This window comes from Zophobas morio, unplaced genomic scaffold (assembly GCF_036711695.1).
Source record: "Zophobas morio isolate AGI-343-1 ecotype UQ-CSIRO unplaced genomic scaffold, CSIRO_AGI_Zmor_V1 ptg000022l, whole genome shotgun sequence".
NCBI lineage: Eukaryota > Metazoa > Arthropoda > Insecta > Coleoptera > Tenebrionidae > Zophobas > Zophobas morio.
In genome coordinates, this window is record NW_026972127.1 from 3,963,976 (window position 1) to 3,976,581 (window position 12,606).

At 36.1% G+C, this 12,606-nt stretch overlaps 1 long non-coding RNA gene across 1 annotated transcript; it reads right to left on the minus strand.

Moving 5' to 3' along the window:
- Nucleotides 1-12,113: 12,113 nt before the first annotated feature.
- LOC135133698 (uncharacterized) lies at nucleotides 12,114-12,606 on the minus strand. The gene is made up of 2 exons (XR_010281197.1): nucleotides 12,391-12,606; nucleotides 12,114-12,343 (listed from the first exon to the last, which is right to left on the minus strand). It is a non-coding gene; the product is annotated as an uncharacterized LOC135133698 (long non-coding RNA).

Consider the following 12,606-nt stretch of genomic DNA (forward strand, 5'->3'; position numbering starts at 1 on the left):
GGTGTTTAGGGGATTTGAGGAGTATTGTGTTCTGAGGATGTGAGGATTGTGATGTTCTGAGGAATTTAGGATTATGGTGCTCTGAGGATTTGTGGATTTTGGTGTTCTGAAGATCTGAGGATTATGCGGTTCTGAGCACTTGAGGATTCTGGTGTTCTGAGAATTTGAGGATTGTGGTGTTCTGCGGATTTGAGGATTATGGTGTTTTGAGGATTTGAGGATTATGCGGTTCTGAGGGTTTGAGGATTATGATGTTCTGAGGACTTGAGGGTAATGGTTTTTTGAGGAATTGAGGATTATGCGGTTCAGAGGATTTGCGGTTTCCGGTGTCTTAAGGAATTGAGGTTTATAGTATTCTGAGGATTTGAGGATTATCGTATTCTGATTATGCGAGGATTATAGAGTTTAGAGAATTTGAGGATTATGGTATTTTGAGAATTTGGGAATTATACGGTTCTGAGGATTTGAGGATTGTACTGTGTTGACGAATTGAGGAATGTTGTGTTCTTAGGATTGAGAATAATGCGGTTCTAAGGATTTGAGGACAAAATGGTGTTTAGGGGATTTGAGGAGTATTGTGTTCTGAGGATGTGAGGATTGTGATGTTCTGAGGAATTTAGGATTATGGTGCTCTGAGGATTTGTGGATTTTGGTGTTCTGAAGATCTGAGGATTATGCGGTTCTGAGCACTTGAGGATTCTGGTGTTCTGAGAATTTGAGGATTGTGGTGTTCTGCGGATTTGAGGATTATGGTGTTTTGAGGATTTGAGGATTATGCGGTTCTGAGGGTTTGAGGATTATTATGTTCTGAAGACTTGAGGGTAATGGTTTTTTGAGAAATTGAGGATTATGCGGTTCAGAGGATTTGAGGTTTCTGGTGTCCTAAGGAATTGAGGTTTATAGTGTTCTGAGGATTTGGGGATTATGGTATTCTGATTATGAGAGGATTATAGAGTTCTGAGAATTTGAGGATTATGGTGTTTTGAGGATTTGGGAATTATGCGGTTCTGAGGATTTGAGGATTGTAGTGGTCTGAGGAATTGAGGAATGTTGTGTTCTTAGGATTTGAGAATAATGCGGGTCTAAGGATTTGAGAGTTTGAGGATTTGAGGGTAATGGTGTTTAGAGGATTTGAGGAGTATTGTGTTCTGAGGATGTGAGGATTGTGATGTTTTGAGGAATTTAGGATTATGGTGCTCTGAGGATTTGTGGATTTTGGTGTGCTGAGGATTTGAGGATTATGCGGTTCTGAGGACTTGAGGATTCTGGGGTTCTGAGAATTTGAGGATTGTGGTGTTTTGCGGATTTGAGGATTATGGTATTTTGACGGTTTGGGGAGTATACGGTTCTGAGGATTTGAGGTTTATGGTGTTCTGAGGATTTGGCGATTATGGTATTCTGACTATTCGAGGAATATGGAATTTTGAGGATTTGGGGATTATGGAGTTCTGATAATTTGAGGATTATGGTGTTCTGAGGATTGGAGGATTATGCGATTCTGAGAATTTGAGGATTACTGCGTTCTCAGAATTTTGACGTTTGGAGGATTTGATTTCTCGATTTTTCAAGTTTTCAGTTTCTTGATTTTCCAACATTTCAATTTTGTGAAATTTTCGATTTTCGATTGCTCGAGCTTTCGATTTTTCGACTCTTTGGATTCCGATATTTTGATTTTCCATTTTTCGATTTTTAAATACATATTTCGATTTTTAATTTTTTGTTTTTAAATTTTTTTTTATAAGTTTGATTTCTCGACATGTCAGCTTTTAAAACTATCTCTACTGTGGTTTTTTGTGAACCCTTCCAATTTCAAGGAAACTGGAATAACGTGACAACGTCGCATCGGAAGTTCAAAAATAAAAACTGGGTTGTAAAGCCTAAGAACAAATCAATCAAAATTTATAAAAATATATAGGATGTCAAAAAAATATTTGTGTATTATTACACCTTAAAATTACAACACCCTGTACAGCTAAAAGAATTTTATATAGTTTTCAAAGAACCGAAAATTTTGATCTCTGAGTTTTTTTCTGTCATGAGAAATCTAGGACCGCGCGCTTAGTGACTCATCTGGTATGTCACATGATTAAAAAAAACGTCGTCTAGTGAGCCATGACATTGATTTTTTAATAAAAAAAATACTTAGAACAGAACATTACATTTTTATATTAAGTAATATTTTTCATTTGGGATCTAGTTTTCGCTGCTCATTATCTCATTAAATTATGAAGGTCGTCTTTACAACGTAAATTGACCTTTGTCTTTGTTTTCGTAAATTCGTTTCACTTATTGTTTTTCCAGTTTTTCACAAAAATCAATGAATCAAGACTGTCCAGATGTATTTTGGGATAGAGGCAGAATTTTCATCTCGAGAAAAATGTGGTCCGGAGATCATACGATAAAAAATAGTAATTCCATAGCTGACTAGACGACGCTTTTTTTCGATCATGTGGTAATTTCAGCATAAGCAAAGCCAATTTGAGTAAAACACCGAGCGCAATCAATAGCCACATTACTCTTACCCTTTATTCCTATTAATTATAACATTTTTTTATCGTACAATTTTTTCTACAGTTTAACCGCCGAGTACGAATATAACATTGACGAATTATCCCCCAGAGAATGTAGTCCATTTGACACAGCACGAAACGAGTTCATGTCCTCTAGTTGTAAAACTCGCCACATACAGCCGAAATCTCCTCAACTCTTCCTACACCCGATTAAAACTGATAACACGAAGTGTCGATGTAAAAGGAAGGAAGCTCTAAAAATGTTAATTATTATCGCACGTAATCGGATAGGGGAGATCATATCAGCGGTCGCGTGTCCTGACAGGCTTCTGCCGAACAGAGTATCCACTTTTTGCTCAAAATGGGTTTCGTGGAAGTATGGCTTTTCTAAAAAAGTGTGGTTTCTTTTGATTCGATGGGAGTTTTCTAATAATTGCGTCGCACGAATTGTTGAATAAATGAAAGCTATTAGTTTGAGCAAACATGGAAACGTCGAAACAAAGCGCTGATTAATCATGGGATTATCAGATAGTAGAGGAGATCCCTGGCGGTTTGGACATGGGGACGCAGAAATGTTTATTTGACGATGAACGATTAGCTCTCAAGTGGCCACGACACCCATTTAGCTGTCTCTATAAATTAGAAAGATTGCATGTGAAGGTAGGGACAATTTCATTATGGGACACTTTGGTGGAAATGACAGGAGCGTTTGCACGAATATATGATAATTTATTAGAGGAATAAAATACTAGATGGAATGTGAAAGATAGGTGAATTTATTTCGTTCGAGTCAATAAAGTTTATTTTATTGCTAAATTGGGGATTTTATTGCTTGATGAATCGATAGTTAGAAACGTTGGTGGACACTCATTAAACTTTTTTTATCACTGAATCGCTGCATTTTTTTTTCTAATTTGTGTGTCTGGACTGAACAAAAATATTTTACTGAGTATTAATGATATTAATTAATGTGATGAGACTTCGCTGACGTTTTGGATCTGACAATCAGGTATGCCACCATAAAATTTTAAACAAGTTGCCAACCTGACAAAAACACCCTCAGTCACCTGGAACAAGCAAAATTTCGGCTCTTAAGTTATCACAACGAAATCGCTAACATCGAAATTTGGACCCGTCGAAGTATTCAATTTGCCACAATCTTCGATCTCCTCTTAATCCGAAAAGCCCGATAACCGTTTTGGCCGCAGGCTTCGTTTAGCCTTTTGGTCTTTTTGCGGTTACGTAATCACTGGGAAGTCTGTTTGACCATTCGGCAGTGCTTCCGCTCAATTGTGAGCCCCAAACTCGGCCCGATAATTCATTTATATCAGATAAAATCGGTGATCCTTGAACGGCGATTACATGCAGATGTGTTGGAAAGGTGTGCTGGACGGTACTCGTAATTGATATTCCACGGCCGCACGAAGATCTGGATAGTAATTAAATTCTGCACGGTTTGAGGTTGACAGTGATGGGTTGTATTTATCAATTTATTAGCTACAATTTAGTAACAGTACGAGTTAATGAAGTGTACTTTGAAGATTTTTTTAATTTTGTTCTTTTTTCTAAAGGATTTTTTGGTGGTAGGAGTGTTCATGTACTTACTTAAGTACACCTGATGAATTTTAATATTGACCAGTGGGTACGTAATTCGTTTAATGCGACACGGTTTGATTAAAGTGTCTGTAGGGAAGATGATATTACAGGTTTTAAGACTTCCGTCTTAATAACTTCATTCGATGCGTGCCAGAACAGGAATACTAATGGTATTAATAATAATTATTAAACGTTTTAATTGGCGGCATCACTTAATAAGTAAAAATTTTTGAACGTTTAATTACTTACACGGCAGGAGAGAATTTAATATTCTTGTAGATACGTGTTAATTACACTGTCAAATTAATACCTGTTTTGGGTTTAAGATTATTTAAATTACAAGGTTTTGAACTTTAACTCAAATCTGAACAAAATTCTTATTGAAAAAATATTATTACATACTGTAAAGTAGTCTAATTTTGTGTCTGCTCCTGATGGTGTCCCTGCGGATATAATTATTGTTTGTGTTAGTTGTTTTTTGGCATCAATGTCGTATATTTTTAATTGTAAGAAAATCTCAATATCCTAGCATCTGGAAAAATTTAAAATTGATCCTGTTTTCAAATCACGGGATAGAAACAACATTAAAAATTACAGATCGGTATCCCTTATATGTTACGAAAGAAACTTATACGACGCCTATGGGTTCTAGTATGTACGGCGATGATGACTCATCGGCCGGGTGGCGTTCGCTAACGAAAAGCCTGGAACCCGAAGTCGCGATGGACAACCCAGAAAAACCTCGAAGCGGCGTTCTCGATCCGTCGAGAGGAACGTATAGGTTTAAATACAGGCCACCGTCGGGAACGAGGATTATTCAGTTGGTTCAGTCAAGTGAGAGTCTAGCCAAGTTGGGCCGGAATTATCTTGTACATAATCGCTGTGTAATAATGCCCATTTGCACCAACGTTTAAGTCAGATACTTAAAATCTAAGCATTTCTTAAAACGAACAATGTGTTGCACCAACGTTTAAGTGTTTCTTAAACGGTTCTATGAAATCTTTAATTTAAGCGCCCGTTTACCTGAGGCTTAAATTTGTAAGCAATGCTTAACGAGACACAACAATACAACGCATGTGCGGTACGCATGGTAACAGAACAACACTTTATTTCTATTGGATAATAATTTTGGTGATTACACGAAATCGAAAATTTCCAATTTTGCGACGATTCCATCATTATTATTAGTGCTCAAAAGTGTATCTGAAGTGTAAAATAAAGTCTTAACAATTTAAAAATGAATATAAAGAAGGTATGTACCACAGTTACAATGTTTTGTTGTAAAGAATAACATGTTTTTTTTCACGTTCGTAAAAAGTGGAACATTTTTTATTAATTTTTGTTTATAAAGGATACGTTTATTTCAAGGCACTAGAAGCGTGAAAAAAGTGTCATAGCATTTCATTTTTTCAGGCATTTAAATGAAAAAGTGTCGTAGCGTGTCATTTTTTAACGGAAGACATTCGTGCGGCAAATTTTCCATCTCGTGAAAAAAAGATACACTTTACTCACTAGTTGCATAAATAACTATTTTTCATATGAACAATAAAAAGCACCAGAGGGAAGCGAGAAACTACAGTTATTTGAGACACAACTGAACAAGAATACGAAGAGAGAAAAAATATGGAATTATTATTGGTGCGAAAGCGAATTTTAGTGTTAGACGTTGAAATAAAAAAGAAGCAGCAAAATAAATTTAAACGTAATAACATGGAGATGTAATAAAATATCAAATTAAAAAGTAATATAGCATAGATTTGTTAATATGAATTTCCCAAAAAAAATTGTTATAAAACTTCTTCTAAATTCATTTCCCGTCCCCCGGTTTTAAACAATATTGACCTGGTATTTGACTATATTCTAAGCCCATTTTTTATTAAACACCTAACCAACGTTAGCGAAAATAAATATCAGCATTATTCCAACCTGATTCCAACTACAAACGTACAAACTAACCTAAAATATTTGATGTTTGTATACGAACAAGCGTCGGTGTTGCCAATAGAAATGAAACTTTTACACAATTCCCCAACTAAGTATTACTTGGTTAAGTAGAGTCTAAGCGGTGACGGTGCAACAACTGTACAATTTAAGAAGTAGTTACTTTTAAGAATTGCTTAGCTAAGCAATGCTTACTGCTAACGTTGGTGCAAATGGGCATAAGTCGTGTAAATTCGAATTCCTAAAAAATGAATTGAAAAATTAAAAAAATTAGCCTTGGCTGTGATCGTCTAACAAAGTGGAACCCCACGTTGTGTTTTTTTTGTGTCGGAATGCGTTCAGATGCAAGTGGTGGACTCCAAGTTTGAAAAAGTAACGCTAAATAAAACAAAAAAGTTGTGCCGGTTGAAGACACCCCTTAATGCTCAGCTACAAAAAAACCTTGTCTAACTTTGAATGAAATCAAATTAAACGTTTTGAATTGGGTCAAGCCGCGAGCGTCACGTTATCCCGACCGTTCCTGACTTCTATTCAAGACCTGCATCTTTTGTGCAGATGGCGCGGCCGCCAGCTCGTCAAGGAACCGCGCACTCCGCTTCCGCTAAGTGTTTCTGAGTTATTTAACCTCAGTTCCATTTTTAAATGTTCAGTTTCTATAACTCTGGCATTAAACTACAGCTGAACAAGTGTTAAAGTTCAAAAGAGCAATAAACAACATTTAAATTCTCAATTCGACTCTCGTGAAGCTTTAAACAGCAAAGAATTCTTATCTGAGATTAAGACTGGACATCAGATACTTTATATGATGGAAGCCTTAATCAACAAAATATTTACATAAAAAAATAGTAAAGATTTATAAAAACAAAAAAGATCTGGAGTGAAGTAAAACTTGTGCAGACATAAATATTAGGTTAGGAACTGCAAAGCATGAAAATTTATGTTCAATTTAAATTATACGACAAAGAAAATTACTGAGGTTAAAATTGTGAGATAGAGAAAAATCGTATTTCGTCCTTCGTCCTTTTCGTCCTTCCTTCTTTTCGTCTTTCGTCTTTCGTCCCTGGTCCTTCGTCCTTTTCGTACTTTTCGTCCTTCGTCCTTTTCGTCCCTCGTCCTTTTCGTCCTCCGTCCTTTTCGTCTTTCGTCCTTCCAATCTTTCAATTTTCGAATTTTTGAATTTTGCGATTTTTCAATTCTACATAATTTCGTTTTATAATTTTTTGATTTTACAGCTTTCAAACTTCAAAATTTTTCTATTTCTTAATTTTTCGATTTTACAAGTTTTCGTTTTTTCAAACTTTATTTGTTCGATATTTTGAGTTTTTTGATTTTCACTTTTGTTGTTTTTCGTTTTTTTAATTTTTCATTTTGGAATTTTTCGTTTTTTCAGTTTCTCAAGTATTTCGTCATTCGTCCTTTTCGTTTTTTTCTCTCCTCGTCCTTCGTCATTTGTCCTTTTCGTCCTTCGTCCTTTTCGTTCTTCGTCCTTTTCCTCCTTCGTCCTTTTCATCCTTCGTCCTTTTTCGTCCTTCGTTCTTCGTCCTTTTCGTCGTTTATCCTTTTCGACCTTCGTCCTTCGTCCTTTTCGCCCTTCGTCCTTTTCGTGCTTCGTCCTTTTCGTCCTTCATCCTTTTCGTCCTTCGTCCTTCGTCCATCGTTCCTCGTCCTTCGTCCTTCGTTCCTCGTCTTTCGTCCTTTTCGTCCTTGGTCCTTCGTCCTTTTCTTCCTTCGTCCTTTTCTTCCTTCGTCCTTTTCGTCCTTCATTTTTTCGTCCTTCGTCTTTCGTCCTTCATTTTTTCGTCCTTCGTCTTTCGTCCTTCATTTTTTCGTCCTTCGTCTTTCGTCCTTCGTCCTTCGTCATTCAACTCTCGTCCTTCGTCCTTTGCATCCTTTTCGTGCTTCGTCTTTTTCGTCCTTCGTCCTTTTCGTCCTTCGTCCTTTTCGTTTTTCGCCCTTTTCGTCCTTCGTCCTTCTTCCTTTTCGCCCATCGTCCTTCGTCCTTCTCGTCCTTCATCCTTTTCGTTCTTTTCGTCCTTCGTCCTTCGTCCTTTTCCCTTTTCGTCCTTTTCGTCCTTCGTCCTTTTCGTCCTTTTCGTCCTTTCATCCTTTTCGTCCTTTTATTCTTCGTTCTCTCATTTTTCGTCCTTTCATTCTTTTCCCTTTTCGTCCTTTTCATCCTTCGTCGTTTTCGTCGTTTTCGTCCTTTCATCCTTTTTGTTCTTTCATCCTTCGTCTTTTCATCTTTCGTCCTTTCATCCTTCGTCCTTTTCGTTCTTTTCGTCCTTCATCCTTTTCGTTTTTCGTCCTTCGTTCTTTTCGTTCTTCGTCCTTTTCGTTCTTCGTCCTTTTAGTTCTTCGTTCTTTTAGCCTTTTATGTCCTTTTCGGCCTCGTTTATTCCTCCACTGACCAAAAAAAGAAAAAAAACTTCGACTAAGTTACAGTTCAACCATGTGCTCCGTTTGAAAATACGCTTTCAAGATGGCTGCTGCCAGAACAAAGAATTTACCTGATGTTAAATTACGCCACACTGTATCAACGATTCAAACAAAGAATTTACATTATGTTGGATGATGTCACTTTATCAACGATTCAAACAAAGAATTTACGTGATGTGAAATGATGCCTTGATCCAAGTGATTGGTTACTTAAAACAATTAGCTTTGAGAGTTTATATCGTGAACTGTCCCCAGTTTATCCCAAACAAAACACATGATAAATAAACACAAAACGCATCCTGCACAAGCATCCAGAAAACTTATTCATAATTTAATAAACAAGGGATGAGTACTGAGTAAGTGAATCTCATGAAATCTCCTAGCAAGTACTTTATATGAACAAATCGCATGGCTGTTAAATTGTGTTCGAATCAGTTAACGATTAAAATCCTAACAATGAATTGTGAATTTACAATCAATAAAACAAACTTACACCACGTGTTGGCGTCGGTCGAAAATTCGCATATTTCTGCTTGGAAAAACCGCAAGAATTAGCTACGTGTGTTGGGGAAACTGTGTCATCGTCGTCACGGACTACCAGAAAAGAACGAAACTTGCACATGGTAGCCTATGTTTAACGATTTTCTTGACTGAATTTGTTTCAAATTCAAATTATTTAAATGCGATTTCGTGCCGTTGTTTTTTTCAGGGCGAAATTTTAATTCAAATTACCATATGGTAACCATATTATAATTAACCAAATGTGAATTACAACATCGAAAATCAAAATAAAGTGTAGTGTTTTATTCAATAAGCGGAAGTCAGAGCAATAAAAAAGTCTGGATCGTCGGCATTGTGATCCGGTGGTTGCAAATCGTAGAAAACATCTTTTAGTTCTGAGAGCTCATTAACAACATTTTTAATTGCGTTGTAGTTTTTGGTGTAAAATACGACTGTATTTAATCATGGCCCCCACCTAGTTAGAACAGGTTATGGAGGCGGTACACAACAAATTGTATATGAATTAAAATGGAACTTTATTTTTAAGATGCCAAAAATGAAAAATTCTCTTAAAAATTGTCGCTTTTTTCGTAACATTGGCAACACCCTAATTTAATTTTTAATAATAATAATAATAATAAAATCCACCTTCTACTTCCCCGAACCTGAACACAACTCATCATCGTTAAAAATTAATAAAAACACAATTCTAGACCGATTCCAACAACTTTACGAGATTCCGGTTGTCCATTAAAGATTTCGTCAACATTAACCGCCACATCTGTCCCATATAATGCGCTAATTGAAAATTTATACCTTACATCAATTATCCGCCGCAACGATAATTCCCTACTTAATAATAATTGCACGAATTAATTATCCGGCCTCGTCTTTATAGCCAATAACAATATTTTACGTAATAAAAGCCGACGCACACGTATTTATCATTGCTTTTTAAAGTAAGACACGGTATTAATTTTAGCAATGATGTTCCGACCATAAATTGCATCGACTGCCCTCATTCTTGTTCTCGCAATTAACTTTGCGGACAATTTACATAAAAATTGGGGACCGCCAGCGAAAACAGGAATTCCTTGACGAGCTCTCGTAATTAATTAACGGAGGGGTTGAGACAACATTAAGGGAAAAACATTGTGTGGTATTATTTATCAGATAATTTCCATAAAATTGCCGTCCCTCCGGCGAAAACCCAATTCCTTAGCCGGTTCTCGCGATTAATTAGCACTTGCCCCCGATCCGGAAAACGAAGGGTTATTCATTTCGTCGAATTAAGGCGGTATCACTCGGCCTGGTTTGGGACAGTTTTCATCCCATTTGAAGTGTTCTGTAAAAACGAGAGAAATTGACTTAGGACGATAGTTTTTTTTTCTTAACAATCCTTATTAGACATATTTTGTCCCTCTTATATTAAAATTTGATTTTCAGTTCTGTTTTCTGTGTAAAAAAAAAGTAAAAACATGCAAAAATTACGACATTTACATTGCTGTTACAACGTACACTTTGTAGTGCGAAAATAGTATATTACGTAATGAGAGTTGTAAGAAGCATCTTACGCACGAATGGAAAAAGTTGCGCACGAGCCGCGAAGCGGCGAGTGCGTATTTCCATGAGTGCGTAAGGGCTTTACAACTCGAATTATGTACTATACTTTTTCTACGAGCACAGACAAAATCATTTTATTCATAAACATTAACATTTTAGTTTTATTAGATATTGTAATTATTTGTAGTAATTGTTTATTGTCACTGTACAGTTGTTAAACACAAGGGAATGGTCGGTAGTATTAGTTTTGTGGCTACTTGTACTCTGACTACAGGATCCAGTCACATTATGTTCTGAAATAGTGACATGGTTTCATTGTAGTTGACAACTCTTCAAAATATGCCAACATTACGTTTTCTGACAACGAATTTACTTTATTTTTTATTTTCCATTCCATAAATTTTTGGTAGACGATTTCATATCTTTCACGCGACTTTCTGGGCAATAGATTGTCGATAGCCGTTTTGGCCTTTTCAATTATCTCCGGCAGCGTGCACATTAATTCATCACTATCGCTAGACATTTTAGACTACAATTAAATAGAATCCGTAAAAAGAGAGAAATGTTGATATTTTTTGCAATAAATGTTACCTTGTTCGTTTTCTTCTTTTAAAATTCTTTGATTATGCCTCTTTTATTAACAGTAACGCTGACAAGTGCTTCACAATTTTGTATTTTCCTGTCCGTCTTGTCATTTTCACTACCAACCTAAACTGAATAAATCGAAAAATCCCTAACTGTGCGATTTGCTTTTCTTACGCACGCTGTGCGTAAGGACACGCATACATGATTAGCGAGTTGTGTGATCTTGACGATTTACAGTGGTGATCGTAGAAAAAAATTTAAAAAAGAGGTATCTACAACGAACCTTTCTTAACAGATTGCATCAATACGTTTTTTAATAAGTGTTACCAGTGAGTATAGATGTTAAATACATAGTCACTTGTGTTACACAATTCATATACAGCGTCAGCGTCAGTTAAGTAAACGCTGCAGATGAAAAAATTGCTGCAAGTTTTCAGCTGTACCTACTGCGATCTCTGTCACACAGTGCGTCGGACCTTCGGTCGGAAGTTGACCGTGAAATTGGGAAGACAGAGATTATACCTACCCTGACAAAAGAGGCTTCAAATTTTACTCGTTTTGTATAACTCTCCAAGTTTCGATTCTTTCGTCATTTTGTCAAAATAGACAATATTGGTGGAATTAAAAAAAATCAGCACAACACATTCAAAATTATTCGAAAGCTATCGGTGTTTTATATTTGATACTCAATGTAAATTGTTGAATTATAAAAATTGGTCTAAAGTTATTTAGACAGCACTTTCCTCGCTCTTGAAGTCCGGTATAACCTTTGAGTATATATATTAAATGGAGGAGGAGTGTTGTAGTCCCCACCACCGAAAATTGCAGGACAAGTGGCCGCCATATGCAAAGGTATTACAAGCGCGCTTTTTGAATAAAAGCCGGGATGCTAACAATCTTTAAGTCATTTTAATTGATATAAAATGATTGACAACAAAAAAAAATGGTTGGGCAATTAAATTAAAAAAAAAAAACGCCGAGTTTGATAGCTAATATTTATTTTATTACACGAAGACACACACGTTTTAGACTGAAGTCATTAGTTAATGCAATTAACATACAATATTTGTGAAATAAAATGAGTTTATTAAATTTATGTCGTTGTGACGTACACTTTTGTTGGATAATGGCACAATACTTCTTCCCCATGGTAGACTTTGTAAAACTTCTACAGCACGAAAACCAGACGAATATCGAAACGAATTCTACAACTAAAGTCAATTACTAGGTTAATTCCTAAATAAATGTATTTACTCACTTTGACTGAAAATTAAGCTGTCGCTAAACACGATTCAAAATACCAAACACCAAAAAAACAGCACATAAACAGCTAAAATGTTTACAAAATCACGAACAGCTGTTTACTGTCAACGGTAGGTTCCTGCGCAGATCGCATGAGTTTACCTTCCAATATGGCGGCATTCTATCTTTCCCTTTCCAGTACTTTAATCCCCCTCCATTTAATATATATACT